We start from the raw sequence: 15,170 nt of genomic DNA on the forward strand, positions 1-15,170 counted from the left end.
AGTTGGTAGAGAATGGAGAACCCCGAGGGTGAATCGAGTCAAGAGTGTAGGGAGGGGCCAGATGGTGACAGTCTCGAGTATCTCAAGCAGGACTTTGGGCTGTGTCTCAGGCAATCTTCAGAACCACTTAAAACTCCCGGGGTGGGCACAATAATGAGGGCCAGGAAGGGGTTCAGGGAACAGGATGAGGCAGCGGGGAGCTGGGTGAGCTGTGCTCCTGCAGGTTTTCACTTTCTAGGGGGAATAATTAACTATATCATGCTGTTATTTTAATAGAGTTGTGGAGCTTTTTCTCTTCTTTCTTTTTTTTTTTTTTCTTTTTTAGAAAGAAGAGCAGGAACTATCAAGCACTCAGCATTCTAGGCTGTCAACCCAGGGCCTGGAGGAAAGATGGAGCATAAGACAGACGCATCTCCACAGGCATCACTACCCGCCTACTGAGCCTGCCCGTGTTTTGTGTGTCTAGGCCTGGAGGGTCCCGATGGGTTTTCCAAAGATGAGCCTTCAACTGTTAAGGGTTGTGCGTATCTTAAAGCCCAAGTTCCTGGTCTGGGGAGACGGCTGCGTCAGAAAAGCGCTTGCTGCCCAAGCAACAGGACCTGAGTTTGAGCCCAGTATAGGTGTAGCCCTGTGTGTCCTCCCTTGCTAAGAGCACATGGGGCCGCTGCCCCTGGCAACAGGCAAAGACACACCTTGTTGTTGGTGTTCTTATAGAGAGAGAGGCAAAGCCAATGGCCATTCTCTGTTCATCCCAACTTAGTGCCTAGATTGGTGGCCAACGCTGTTCTATACCTAGAGCACATAAAGCAAACAAACAAACAAAAAACCCGTATGGGACCAGGCTATTGCCAGGTTCACCGCAGCTACAGCACACCCCCCATTCCTTCCCCTCCTCCCTTCCCCTATATAAATCCCTTTGGAATGAATAGAGTTGTCGCCTTGGCAGACTCTTGTCTTGGCATCTGTCCTTGTGTCCCCTGCCCCCCATCTTTTTCCTAGGTGTCCACCAGACCCACGATGAGTGTCCTGCGGGTCAGTACAATGCACTTCTCGTACGAGACTCAGAAACCCCTGCACTGGAGCTGACCTGAACGCCTCCTCCTTAGGTCTAGCTCTCATGGCACCAGAAGGCATCATGGTAGCTTCCACAAAAGGGAAACCTCAGTCCTACCCGGGCATAAATGACTGTGAACCAGGGCAGGGAGCAGCACGGCTCCATAACCCTAAGAGTGCAGTAGTGGCACACACATCACAGCAGTTACCAACGCTTTTCTGATTGGACTTAAGCTCAACGAGAGGGAAACCATGCCTTAGTTCATCCTGGCTTGGTAGCCAAAGCTGTTTGGTGCTTGGGACACGCTAATAATAAAAATGTATGGGACTAGGCTATTGCTATTGTCCTCAGTCGGAACCAGCACTGGAAACCCAAACAACTAGCCAGAGCTAGTGAAGTCATGGATCTTGGAGGAGAACCTCCAACCACCGTTTAAGACACCAGTGCCTGTGTATGTAGAAATGTATGTTTATATGCATATTAGTGGATAAAGAGGCCATCAATGTGATAGAGGGCAAGGAGTGTCTATAGGAGGCTTTAGAGGAAGATAAGGGAAAGGGGAAATGATATAATTATATTAAAATCTCAAAAACAAAAATGTAAAAAGCCACTTTAAAAAACAAAGAATATATGGGACACCCCTGCGCCCCTGTCTTACTTGTTCACAAGGGAAAACCTCACTGGGTCCAAGACCATGCCAGGATGCCCAGACGGACAAATCTGTCAGTGCTCTGTGGTTTATATGGGAAAATCCCCACAACCCATGGGGAAGAGATTTGTAAGTTTATTTATACTTTAAAAGTTATCATTACACTTATTGATTGTGTATGTGCACATGCACACACACATGCACGTGTCCCACAGAGCTGCATGGAATTCAGAGGACATAAACCTGCTGTGGAGGCACTTGTCTGGAGTCTCAGCACGCCTGGAAGTGGAGGCTGGAGGCTCATGAGTTCAAAGGTCACTTTCGGTGGCATATTGACTTGGAGGCTAGCCTGGGCTACGCTACATGAGATCTTGTCTAAAAACAAAGTCACAGTATTTAGTAGTCAAATCAGCCATCAGGGTCAGTCCAGGGTTGCCATGGGGACACAGAGCCTCCTGTCTTCAGTGAGGTTGATGGTTCTAGAAGAACTTGTGAGACACTGTGACAACTGTATTCAGAAAATACAGTGTACCCAGACCAGAGCATGCAACATCATGCACTTCTAAATAGACTTTAAAAACAGGATTAGCTGGTTAATTTTATTTATCAAAGAAGCTTCTAAAAACATTTATTACCAAATAAAGACAAATTAGGAGACATTTAGGAAAAGGGAGATGATTGTGTCTATTTAGAAGGAAGAAGCTTCTAGAAGGACCCATTTCCAGATGGCACCAGGTTTCCTCTGTGGTTTTTATCTTGTTATTTTATGTTATCTAACTTTTGAGCAGCAAAGAATTTTTTTTCATGAAATAAGATTTGCTTCTAGTTTTAAATATATGTATATATATATATATATATATATATAGTGTGTGTGTGTAGGTGTGGGTGGGTTTGTGCACTTGAGTGTAATGTCCATGAAAGACAGAAGATGGTGTCTGATCCCTGCACCTGGAGTCATAGGTAACTGTAAGCTGCCTGACATGGGTGCTGAGAACTGAACTCAGGTCCTCTGCAAGAGCAGAGTTGAGTCTCCAGCTGGGATTATTTTTCTAACTTAAAAAAAAGACAGCTATTTCTCTGCTAAAAAACAAATAACAGCCCAAAGGGTGCAATTAGGTGGAAAATGGTATAAAATCAGAGCTCTAAACAGAAGGAAAACCTTTTTTTTTCTCTTTTGAGAGAGGGACTCACTTTGTAGCCAGGCTGGCCTCTGGAACATAAAGTCATTCTCCTGCATAGGCTCCCGAGATGGGGGATTATTGGTATGCGTTGCCACACACCCCTCTCTTTAAAAGCAAATTCGGGGAGGGTCTCACTTTGTAGCTTGGGCTGGTCTTGAACTCTGGATCCTCTGTCTCCATTTCCTGGGTACTGTAGTCATCCGCATGAGCCACCACCCTCAGCTGGGAATGAAACTCTTCAAGGTTGAACTTCTAAAGCCTTGGGCAGAGCCTGAGACCTTGAAGAGAGAATTTGGGCATAAATCATCCCCTGCTCTCTTATTGGACTGAGAAAGAGCAGGAATAGTGTGTGTGTGTGTGTGTGTGTGTGTGTGCGCGCGCGCGCGCGCCCATGACATGAGGTGTGTGTAGTGCTGTGCACAATGCAGAAGCTTTCATGTTCATGAATGCATGCTGGGTGCGGTGTGTGCTCGCTTACACAGGTGTGCGTGCACACGTGGTAATGTCTTAGGGGACCCCTGATGCTCAAACACACTTCTGGCAACGCTGTTCCAGGCGGCAAAGCTCTTGAGCTTGCGGAGGCTCCAGTGGCCCTGTCCCCCAACTTCTCCCTGTTCTCCTTTCTCCACTCTCTGCCTTCCCACTCCATTGCAGCCCCCGGCCCCTCGATCATACCAGAGGCAGGGGTGTCTGTCGTTTCATGCTATCTAACGCCCCCTCCCCAGACCTTGACAAGTTGCTGGGATTGGGTGAGGGTACGGAGGGGAAAGGAGCTTCGCAGGCCAGGCAGAAAATGAGAGGGAATGAGACCATCAGGAAGGGACAAGAACAGCACCCTGAATCCTTGCTATGAACACATTCCTCGATTGAGTGAGGGCTCCGCTCAGTTCGGTTCATACGTAGACAGGACCTGTGGACATCTCACTGTTGTTATTACCCTTCTGAAACGCACAGACACACTCGCCACGACTGACACCTTCGTATGGGCCCTGGTGCAGGAGTTTTTGAACAGAGAAGGACCAGGTAGTTCTCTCTGTCCCCAGAGAAACTCCAACACATTCATACCTGGAGACACTCGCAGGAAGGTTCCTGCCTAGACTTTGTGACAAATGACAAATCTGGAGACGAATGAGTTTTTTACCGTGGAAGATGGATCACCCACAGCAGTGGAGGGCCACACAGCAGTTAGAGCCGGGTCCTGACACTCACGAGTCTCATGACACACTGCTGTTGTTACTGGCAATCACACGTGCCACTGGCTGGCCTCCCACTTTGCTGTGTGGCTAAGGATGACCTTGAACTTCTGGCCCTCCTGCCTCTGCCTCCCAAGTGCTATCATGCCCGGCTTCATGTAGTTCTAGGGATGGGCTCCAGGGCTTCACGAAGGCTGCATCCGACAACTGGGTTACACAGCCAGCCCCAGGCACAGTACAGACAGAAGGATTGCCTGCGGTGCGGATATGATTTATGTAATTTTTAAAGCCTGTAAATATGAGCTGGAGTTTAACTCAGTGACAAAGTCCTTGCCTGCCATGCACAAGTCCCTGGGTCCCAATCCCTGGCATTTTGAGTAGAACTATAAATAAGCACATAGGATGGCCAGGTATGGTGTCACACACCTTTAACCCCAGCACTTGGGTGGCAGAATCAGGAAGACTCTGAGTTCAAGATGAGATCCTGTCTCGAAAAGGAAAGAAAAAGAGAAAAGAAGGAAGGAGTGAGGGAGGGAGGGAGGGAAGGAAAGGAGGGAGGGAGGGAGGGAGGGAGGGAGGAAGGGAGGGAGGAAGGAAGGAAGGAAGGAAGGGAAGGAAAGAAGGAAGGATACATACACTACATTTGGGCCAGTGATTACCCCTGGGGTTTGTGGAATGAACAGGGAGGGAGCTGAGGACATCAGCTGTGCTGGGCTCCTAATCCGTCGCTGAGAATCAAACTGTCACACAGCCAGCAGCTTACAGCAGCGCGTGCTTATTATCTCCGTTTGAGAGAAGGTGGGTTGTTAATGTGATGGACTACATTGATTGACTTTTGAATATCGAACCAGCCTGGCATTCTGGGATGAGCCCCATTCGGCCGAGGTGTAATTCTTTCTGTGTATTGATGCAGTCACCTGCCTAGTATTTTGCATAATATTTTAGTTGTTAGGCTCCTGAGGAATGGCAGTCTGCGGGTTTCTTCTCCTGTCTCTTTCTCCTGTTTAAAAACAAAGGCGATCTCAGCCCCTCAGACTAGTTTTGATGTATTCCCATCTCTCCTGTTTTTAGGAAGACATCATAGGATAAGCATAGCATGTTCTTTTAATGTTTGGTAGGATTCAGCTGAGAAACCATACGGCCTAGGTATTTCAGTTTTGTTTTGTTTTTTGGTTTTTCGAGACAGGGTTTCTCTGTGGCTTTGGAGGCTGTCCTGGAACTAGCTCTTGTAGACCAGGCTGGTCTCTAACTCACAGAGATCCACCTGCCTCTGCCTCCAGAGTGCTGGGATTAAAGGCGTGCGCCACCAACGCTCAGCCTATTTGTTTTTAAAATAATTTTAACTTACTTAAGAGATACAGGATTGGGCTGCTCACTTATTTTTGGAATGCATTTTAGTTAGTGCATTGATCGATTGCTTGAGACAGGGTATCAGTATGTAGCCAACAGAAACTTGATATGCAGCTTAGGCTGGCCTTGAACTCACAGAGTTAAACCTGTCTCTCCTTCCCAACTGCCTGTGTATTTCTTTTGGGACACACTCCCGTATTCCAGCTAGCTTTAAACTTACTATACAGACTAAAACTTACAGGTGATAATTACTTGCCATGCGGGTGCTGGGACTCAAACCCAGGCCCTTTATAAAAGCAATAAGCAGCCGGGCGGTGGTGGCGCACACCTTTAATCCCAGCACTCGGGAGGCAGAGGCAGGCGGATCTCTGTGAGTTCGAGGCCGGGCTGGACCGATAGCCTCCGAAACAATACAGAGAAACCCTGTCTCGTAAAAACCAGAAAAAGCAATAAGCAAACCTATAGGGGTCATTGTCATTCAAATCACTGCTATCACCACCTCCAGGCTTTGCTACTTAAAAAAACAAAACAAAACAAAAACTAAAGCCCCCTTTGGCTTAATATTCCATGATTTCTAGTAGAAGACATTTTTCACTTGAGAAACCCATGTATATATCATAACCACAAGGCCAGAGGCTTGCTAACCACGCACCCACCTTAGAGTCGGGGTCTTCTCCAGCTCCCCTGGGCAGAACAAGGGGGTGTGGGAAGAGGAAGCACACAGTATGCTTACTTACCCCAAGGGCTCGATGACAGTCACTTAAGCTGTCCTCCCCGCTCTGCTGCAGGGCTGAGGGTATTTAAGGTTAGGAGGTACTGTGGTCCAAATGGGAATGGCCCCCATAGGCTCATGTTTGAGTGCTTGATTCCCCCAGCTGGTGAAACATCTGGGAGGGGTTAGGAGACACGATCCATGTTGGGGAAGGTGTGTCAAACTGGGGGTGGGCTTTGAGGTTTCAAAATCCCCTGCCATTCCCGGTTAACTTTCTCCGCCTCCTACTCTGGGATATGGATGTACGTTCCCAGCTACTGCTCCAGCATCCTTCTGTCCGCTATGACTGCTGCCGAGCTCCCTGCTGTACTGATCGAGGACTCACGCTCTGAAACCGTAAATCCCCAGTAAAGCCTTCCGTGTGTTGCCTTTGTCACAGCAATGGAAGAGTGACCAAGAGAGAGGTGGGTCCCAGAGTCAGGCTTTGCGCCTCCTCCCTGAGTTTGAGTACATCTCCGGACTCGTTGATTTGACACCTGGATGGGTGCCAGGACCCATATGATAGAAGGGAAGGTTCCTAGCGTCCTTCATCTCATTTAATTCTGTCCCCAGGAAGGAACTGTTGTTCATATCTAGTTAAGAAGGACATGGGGACTCCCAGGGCTTCCATGGCAGTTTGGAGGTCCTTTCATTCAGATCTGTTCAACCTCAAAGCTTTGTTTCCCTGGAGAGGGGGGGAAGGGTGAATGATGACGAGGAGGAGGAGGAGGAGGAGGAAGAAGGAGAGCCAAAAGGGTCAGGGAGCTGGGGCTGGGAAGAAGCAAGCTGATGTAATATTGTGTGTGTAAAACAGGGCTCTGGGGCAGTACCCAAGCTTCAGACCCACACGGCTGAGATACGCCCCGCCTCTGTAACTTCTCCTTCGTAAGACTCAGGACCAATCCCTCACTTCTCTGGACTCCAGTTTTCTCAGCAAAGCGCCTCGTGGGCTTGTGCTAAGGGTTAAATGAATCTTGGCTGTAGCCAGCCAAGTCTGGTCCAAAAGTCCCCTGAGATGATCTGGGACCCATCTCAGGCCCTGAAAGTCGAGACAGGTATCTGCATATGCGCGTGCCCACCACCATAAGGTTGGGTTTATGAAGGAAGCACAGAAGGGATGGATGACTGTAAACAAGACAATTGTAACGAGGCATCACAGTTAAAGTCCTGGAGCGCAGCGGCTCCCTCCTGAAGGAGCCCAGGTGAATATTTTTGGAACAGAGTTCACTGAAACCACAGGTGTTAAAACCAGGCATAGGAAGTGGCCCGCTGTACTGGTCAGAGGCGGCCAACAACTTTGTTTCTTTGGTCACTCAGGGGGCTGTCCCGGGTGAGCCTTGGCCTTTCACCTAAAGGGGCCACAGCTCCTAGGCCTCCTCCCTCTCCTCTTCCACCTCCTCCCCCTTCTCCCTTGTATGGGTGGGGGTGGTGAGGGAGATAAGAACCACCAGCTTCAATTAAAACCGAGTCGCTTGAACAATAATGGAAAAGTAATTGAGCTAAATTGAAATGTAATTGGAAAAAAAAAAACAGTCTTGGCTTACCATGGATCTGGAAATCATGCTGGGGGCAGGGACCCCTCCACTCCTCTGCCCACAGCTCTCTTTATCTCTTCTCCCCCCCCAATCCCTTTTCCAGCAGGCACCACGAGACTCCTCCCAGCTGCCAGGCTCCTCCCAGTCTCCCAGAGGCTCCTCCCTTCCCCTCCCCACCTGGCTACTCAAACAGCGTTTCTCAATGAGGGCACACATGGGCTTATGACACGACTCTGTCCACAGGCAACTTTGGCTGTCATGACTGGGGCTGAAGATGCCAGGGCGCCACCAGACAGCGCATGTACCAAGGACAGTCCCCATAAGCTCTGCTGAGACTTAGGGCCTGCTCTCCCTCAGCTAGTTATAGGTTCCAGTCCCTCTGTACCAAGAAGGCATTAGTTCCAAGATCACAACGCACAGGGAAGGGTGTAGGGCTACAGGGGTGGGGCGGGGCGGGGGTGTTGCCTCAGTTGGTAAATTGCATGAGGACTTGAGTTCAAGCCCCAGAAATCACGCTAAAAAAAAAAGTCAGGTATAGTGATGCTTGGTTGTAACCCTGGAGCTGGTGACATGGTGACAGGAGGATCCGTGGACCACGCCCCAGGTCCCAGCGAGAGATCCTGTCTCAAAACACGAGGTGGGAGAAAGCATTCAGCAGTGAAGAGCTGTGTTCTCGGTGGCTGTCCTCCAAGCCAAGAAATCAACAGCTTGGGAAATTCAGCTGTGCCTCCTTGCAAAAGATCGTCTCAGCTGGGCTGGGTGGTGGTTTACACTCCCCCACTCGCCCCCCCCCAGCCCTCCCTACCCCTCCCACTCCCTCCCCACCCTCATAAGTACCCAGCTGCTCCTTCCTTATCTCCTGGCAAGTGGCCTGGGGTCGGGGCTAGCTCGTATAGAAGCCCGAGACAGAGCTCCATTTGTGTAGCTACAGGGAAGCCCTCATCCCTGTTGGGTAGACTTTCCAGGTGCGGCCAGTTGGGAGGCACGTGCCTGCATCCATGTAAGGAAGCCTTCACCTAGGCTTTGCAAGGAAGCCCAATGAGTTCATCGGTTCTGGGGGTGGGTGGGGGTGGAGTCATTGCCTCAGTTTGTCATTGGGACCTTGGGAGAAGGCGTTGGCATCATCGACTTACTAGCTCTTGCAGAGGACCCAAGTTCAGTTCCCAGTACCTACGGTGGCTCACACAACCTGTTACTCCTTCTCCAGGGGATCCAATGGCCTCTCCTGGACTCTGTAGTGTACATAAACACGCACACACAAAATTTAAAACCAAAAAACAACAAAACAAGGTGGGTGGCTTTGGACTAACAGCACCTGAGATTGGCCTTTGGCTTCCACGTGTACAAGCCCATGTGTATACTCATCTGCATACATACGTGTGTTTGAACACATAACCGCACATTAAGTGTCTGTCCTTGTCCTCCAGCCACATCCTAGCCCCTCTCCCCACTCCTCCCAGGCCTCTTCCCTCCCCCTGTGCTGTCTCCTCCCATGAAGGCCAGTTGGAGAGACAGGCGTTGACAGAGCTGCCTTGTAAGCTGTCCGCCCACCATGGAGCCTGGGCCTCAGAGAGACCATCTTGGAGTCAGAGTGAGTGCGCCCTAGCACACGGTAGACTGGGCATCCTTAGAGGTGGCCCATGAGTGTGGACAGACCGGAAAGACACATCAGGGCTGAGGCCCCCTTGCCTTCCGACCGACCTCTCTGCAACAACCCCCACAGAGACAGGAGACTGAGGAGTCCTGTCTCTGTGTCCTCGGGCTCACGTACTGGCCACACTTGAACTTGACCCCTCTCCACCTCCCTATTCCCCCCTCCTCTCCTGGCTCTAGAGTGTGACTCCAGCAAGGGGGTGGGGACTCGAGGGGGGAGATGAGCGGGCGTGCCTGTTTGGGCACCCGATAAACTCTAGGAGTCAGCTGGCGTGAAATGAAGAAGTATGGCTCTCGGTAAATATTTATTTTCTATCAGAAATTAGCAAACCAAATGTAATTAAAAACAACTGTGTAAGTCTTCTCCACTCCCACCCCCCAGCCCCAAGTCTGGTAAATGACATCTCGGAATACAAAGTCGTAAAGAGCGTGTCCTAATTAGCAGGCTCTCCGCTGCTATGGAGTCGCCTCGCAGAGACGCCCAGGAAGCTACTGGTGCCCAGCCTGAACCCAGGTCCCTGAGGCGGTCTCTGCAGGACCCCCAGTGCAGGGCTGAAGGACGCGAACCCTGAGCAAGGGCCCCCTAAAAGTGAAGGAAGATGAAACATGTATCAGTGAGTCTAATGGCAGAGACACAATCCCACCCGTCATCCTAACCCTGGGGTCCACCCATGCCCACAGAGGTCCCAAGCGTGGATGGCTGAAGACATTGGCTCTGGGAAATAAGTAGAATCAAGGTCTCTCATTTTCTAGCTGTGTGACCTTGGATATGTCCCCTTAGTTCTCAGGGTCTTGGCTTCCATCTTTCCATATTTGTCAAACACATAGAAACCCATACTATGCACTGATGGCCTAGACAGCATGGCTTTTTTATGACAGTGTCTGGCACAGAGTAGGTGTTCAGTCTTCGAAATTGTCTTCTTAAGGAATGGTAAAGGGCTAGGGAGATTGCTCAGTGGTTAAAATGATTGCTGAGCAAGCATGAAGACCCGGGTTTGAATCCCCGGAACCTACATAAAATTCTAGGTGGGTGTGATGGGCTTGGAAGGTGGAGACAGGGGAGGCTCAGAGCCAGCGAGACTACCTATATCCATGAACTCTGGGTTTGATTGAGAGACCCTAGCTCAGTGAGTGAGCGAGTGAGCGGGCTATTGAGAACAATTCTGCCATTAACCTTGGGTCTCCACGTGCGCACACACCTAAGCTCACACACAGCCACAACCCAAACATTGCTTGTGCTCAGGTGAATCAAGTGTTCTGATTTGAACTTGGCATGCCCCCTTCTGACACACTCTTCACTGAGTACCCATGGTGTCTCTACTTCTGCAACCCACGCTGCTTTCCTAAGGTAGTGAGTGAGCCCTGCTTTGCCTCCGATAGCCTGAACCCTACTGCTTCACTCCTGCTTTTAGTCTGGGCTGTGGAGCTGCGTTCAGTGTGTTTGAGACCCACCCTCTAGAAGTGTTCTCCCTCCTGTCAGCACTTCCATTTAAAAACCCACAGCTCACGTGAGAGGCGGAGCAGGCACTGAAGAGATGGCTCAGCTGTCAGGAGCTCCTGGCTTCTCTTCCAGGGGACCTGAGTTCTGGTCCCAGCACCCACATCAGGCAGCTCACAACGGCCCGAAACTTCAGTTCCAGGGGATCCAACTCCCTCTTCTGGCTTCTCCAGGTACTTGCACTCTTTGATCTTGGCCCTATGTACACATAGGCAAAAATGAAAGAAATACATCCTTTGAAGTCCACAGTGTCTTCATGCCAGCACTGTGAAGTCCAACCCTGCTTATGGTCTCCACGTCCGCCTTTCTGGCCCCGGTTGCCCGGCTTCCCACTGTGGTGACTGGTTAGGACGCTGGTGAAACCCACCCTTCCCTTCCCATTTATCCTTGTGGTGCAGCAGCCCAACATCCAACTCTTCTTCGGGGCAGCTAGAGCCGGCTGTTTGCAGACACTGCCTTCTCCAGGAAAGCCTGCGGACTGTATTCATTGATCTAACCAAAACCTCAAGAAGGAGCAACTTCGAGAAGGCCATGCTTAGGCTGGAGAGTTGGCTACTGGTTAAGAGCATTTACTGTTTTTGCAAAGGACCCAGGTTTGATTCCCAGCATCCCCACGGAGGCTCACCACTCCCTTAGACACTGGGCATGCGTATGGTGTACAGACATACATGCAGGCAATGCACTCATACACACAAAATAAAACAAATCTTTAAAGAAAAATGGACAGACTTATTTTGATCCAAGGTTGGAGAAGGTATACACTCCCTCCATCAAGGCAGCAGAGGTGAGAGACAGGTGGTCATAGCAAGCTGAGGACCAACGGGAGGCAGAGGCCCAGGTCCAGTGACCTCCTTCCTCCAGCCATGCTCCACCTTCTAAAGGTTCCCCAGCCTTCCCAAACAGAACCACTCTCGAGAACCAAGAGTGCACGGGGACATTTTTCAATAAACCACACCACTTGTCCCCGGGGCTCTGCTTAGCTCTTAGCTGCCCTCTGAGGACTGTGCATGTGTGCAGATTGCCTGGGCTTGGGAGTCCATGTCCCGTGCCCAAGCTTTGCCGCATCAGGTAGACTATGCCCTTCCTCTTTACTGCATCAGGTAGACTATGCCCTTCCTCTTTACCGCACCAGGTAGACTATGCCCTTCCTCTTTACCGCATCAGGTAGACTATGCCCTTCCTCTTTACCCAACTCCTGTTGCCCAGAACTTTGGGGTTCAAGTCCTGGCTCTCACTCGGGCAAAGGTCCTTAACTTCTGAGTCCTGGCCTCCTCACTTATACATAAATCACAGTGGTAATGATGGGGACTTTAGCGTCTGTTTCAAGATTCTTTGTGTGACAGGATGACGGGCGGGCGCCCTGGGGAAGGGCGCGTCTGTCCCCATGATGGATGGCCACCCTGTAGTCCCGTCTCTGTTCTCTTCCTGGCATGGGCTCACCAGGCCAGCTCTGACTCCAGCATGGGGGCCTTTCTCAGGGACTCCCACCCCCCCACCCCCTGATGTATCCTTGAGTGCTCAAAGTTGGGCCAGTCAGCATTCTATTCCAGGAGTCTCTAGCAGAGGGTTAGCTGTTTCCTCATGGAAATGCTAGGAGTGGAGAGGTAGAGAGGAGAGGTGACTGCCCTGTGAGGGCCGGGGGACGGGGGTGGGGGTGATTCAAAAGCCAGAGAAAAAACGAGCAGCCTGCTTGTGGCTGGCACAGAGCTCTGGGCTCCAGCTCCACCCTGGCTTTGATTCTGAGAGACCTGGAGTCCTTCCCTTTGTGTCGGCGCGGTGGCTTTGGTCAGGTTTCTTTCATTCGCTGCCCGCGGTACCCTGGCCAACACTGAGCTTTAGAACAGTGTCGTCCCTCCATCTGCTGATGGCACGCCAGCCGTGCAGAGTAGATGGGAGAGGATGGGAAAGGGGAGTGGGGGAGGGGCTCCGCCTTTCTCCTAAGGGCGCGTCCCACTTTCCTTCCACACAAAGAACTCAATAGAAGACATTTAGCCCCAAAGAAGGTAATTAGCAATGAAGTTTCCCCCGCAGCAAGGAACACACCAGGATGAAAGAGGCTGGCGTGAAGTTAATGGAGAGAGATGGGCCAGGGTAACCTCTGGAGAGCAGAGGTCTCAGGGGGACTGGGGCTCAAGGCTCCTCTCCTACCATTGGCCCAAATCCAGTGGCTAAGAGGCCCGGCAGAGGCGTGAGGGGCAGCCAGGGCCATCATTAGGCCTGCAGAGGTGAAGAAGGTTACCAGCTTCCCATCCGACTGGCCAGCGTATCAACACATTCTTCAGACTGCTCAAGGAAAATTGCCTCTCTAATTGGCTCTTCTCTCAAACAAGCTGTAATGAGGCTAAACTTTACTCCCAGGGTGCCTAAACACCCACGAGCATTACGGGATGCCATCTGCAGCCCTCGCCACAGCCAGTGCTCTGGAGATGGGGGTGGGAGGGGCGCAAACACACGCAGGGGCGCCCAAGAGAACATTCTGCATCTGAAATGCACACAGAAGATGATGTCTCATGCAGGAGACCCAGTCCGAGGGGGATGCGGATTGTCCTCAGGGGTCCCCAGTCTGAGGGTAACACAGTCTGTCCTTGGGGTACCCCAGTCTTGGGGAGACACATCCTTAATTTGAGGGAGACATGTCTTAGGGAGCCCCAGGCTGAGGAGATAACAGATCGTCCCCAGAGGTCCCTAGTCTGAGGGTAACATGGCTGGTCCTTAGGGGGCTCCAGGAGGACATGGCCGGTCCTCAGGGAGCTGCAGCCTAAGGGAGACAGTTTGATCCCAGCACACACCCTGTAGGAGGAAGACACACCCCTGTAATCTCCCATACTGGATTTGGAACCTTCCCTCAGCTATAATGAGTCCCGAGTATTTTGAGGACATAACTACTCCCCTGAATCACTTACCCATCAGCAAGTGTCTTTTGATCCTTACAATCCGTCCTGCTGTGCTTCCAAAATTGGCTCAGAGATTGATCTAGAGGAAGAATCATGGTCTCCACAGAGTGAGTCAGAGCCCTAATCTGGGGTTCTGTAGAGTCTGCTGGCACACAAGGGGGCAGAGCAGAGCTCCTGACCATTCTCCCAGAGCCTAGACCCTAGACCCCAGCATCTTCAGGACACAGGAGGTTGGAGCGAGTGTGGATGGCCAACAGCTTGGAGACCACCTGGCACAGCAGTGAGCTTGGCATACATCCCTTGGTCCCAGGACAGTCCCTATCCAGACCCATCCTATTTCCTTCTGCAGGGACAAGGGTCCAGGGCAAGGCCAACGACCTCTGGGCCCCAGGCCTCCCCCACACCCAGAACAGAAGGACTGCTGCCCCTGGGACTTCATGAGGGTGGCTCTTCCACAGCTGGAACCCCTGCAATCCATTTCCACCAGGGCCCACTGCCTCAGGCCCCAGCCAGAGCTCTGACTGCTGCTCCTCCCCAGCCCAATGCCGCTGGTGTGAGTCAGATGCCCGCCCCTGGGCCCAGAGCCCAGAGCCCAAGCTTTGTACAATGCTCCATCCACTCTGGTGGATGCTCTGGCCCACACCCCTACCCTCCCCACCCTGACCCTACCCCACCCGGGCACCAGGCCGAGTCATCTGAAGCTCTGGGTCCTGGTCTCACAGCTCCTGTTACCTGCCCTCCTCCCAGTGAATGTGGGAAGAAGGAGGCCAATCGGATCCCACCTAAGCCCCGGTAGTGGAGCTTCCCAGCACTGCAGGAGGGGAGGGGAGCCAACAGGCACAGCTGTACCAGTAGAAACAGAGATGCATGCCGGGGTTCTCCTTGACCCTTTGTAGGTACCCTGTTGGGGAATATTAGTTTAAGACGTGTTACATTTGTTTTTTGCTGTGGGACATTTGTTCTGTGATACAAAGATGGGTTGCGTGCTTTTGTGTTGCATTTGCTTAACTCTGTGAAGCTGTGTTACTGTGCCTGCCTAGAACGCCTGATTGGTCTACCCAGACACCCAGACACCCAGACACCCAGACACCCAGACACCCAGACACGCAGACACACGCAGACACCCAGACACCCAGACACCTAGACACCCAGACACCCAGACACCCAGACACGCAGACACCCAGACACCCAGACACCCAGCCACAGATTAAGAAGGAAAGAAAGATATAAAAATAAAGAAAGGTAAAAAGCCCAGAGGCAAAGCAGTTAAAGAGAAACAGGATAAGTTAAGTTATAAAAGCTGGCCAGAAACCAGCCATGCTCAGGTGAAACATCATAAGAGTAAGTATTTATTTGGGAGCTGGGTTGGCAGGCCCCCAAAGAGTAGAAAATAAAACAAACAAGCAAAACGA

General features: G+C 51.2%; 1 non-coding gene across 1 annotated transcript; it reads left to right on the top strand.

The window, feature by feature from the left end:
• The first annotated feature begins 665 nt into the window (after positions 1-665).
• Positions 666-805, top strand: LOC121134420. The gene has a single exon (XR_005871493.1). It is a non-coding gene; the product is annotated as a small nucleolar RNA SNORA48 (small nucleolar RNA).
• The last annotated feature ends 14,365 nt before the right edge of the window (positions 806-15,170 follow it).

This window comes from Mesocricetus auratus, unplaced genomic scaffold, assembly GCF_017639785.1.
Source record: "Mesocricetus auratus isolate SY011 unplaced genomic scaffold, BCM_Maur_2.0 Super-Scaffold_100027, whole genome shotgun sequence".
Lineage (NCBI taxonomy): Eukaryota > Metazoa > Chordata > Mammalia > Rodentia > Cricetidae > Mesocricetus > Mesocricetus auratus.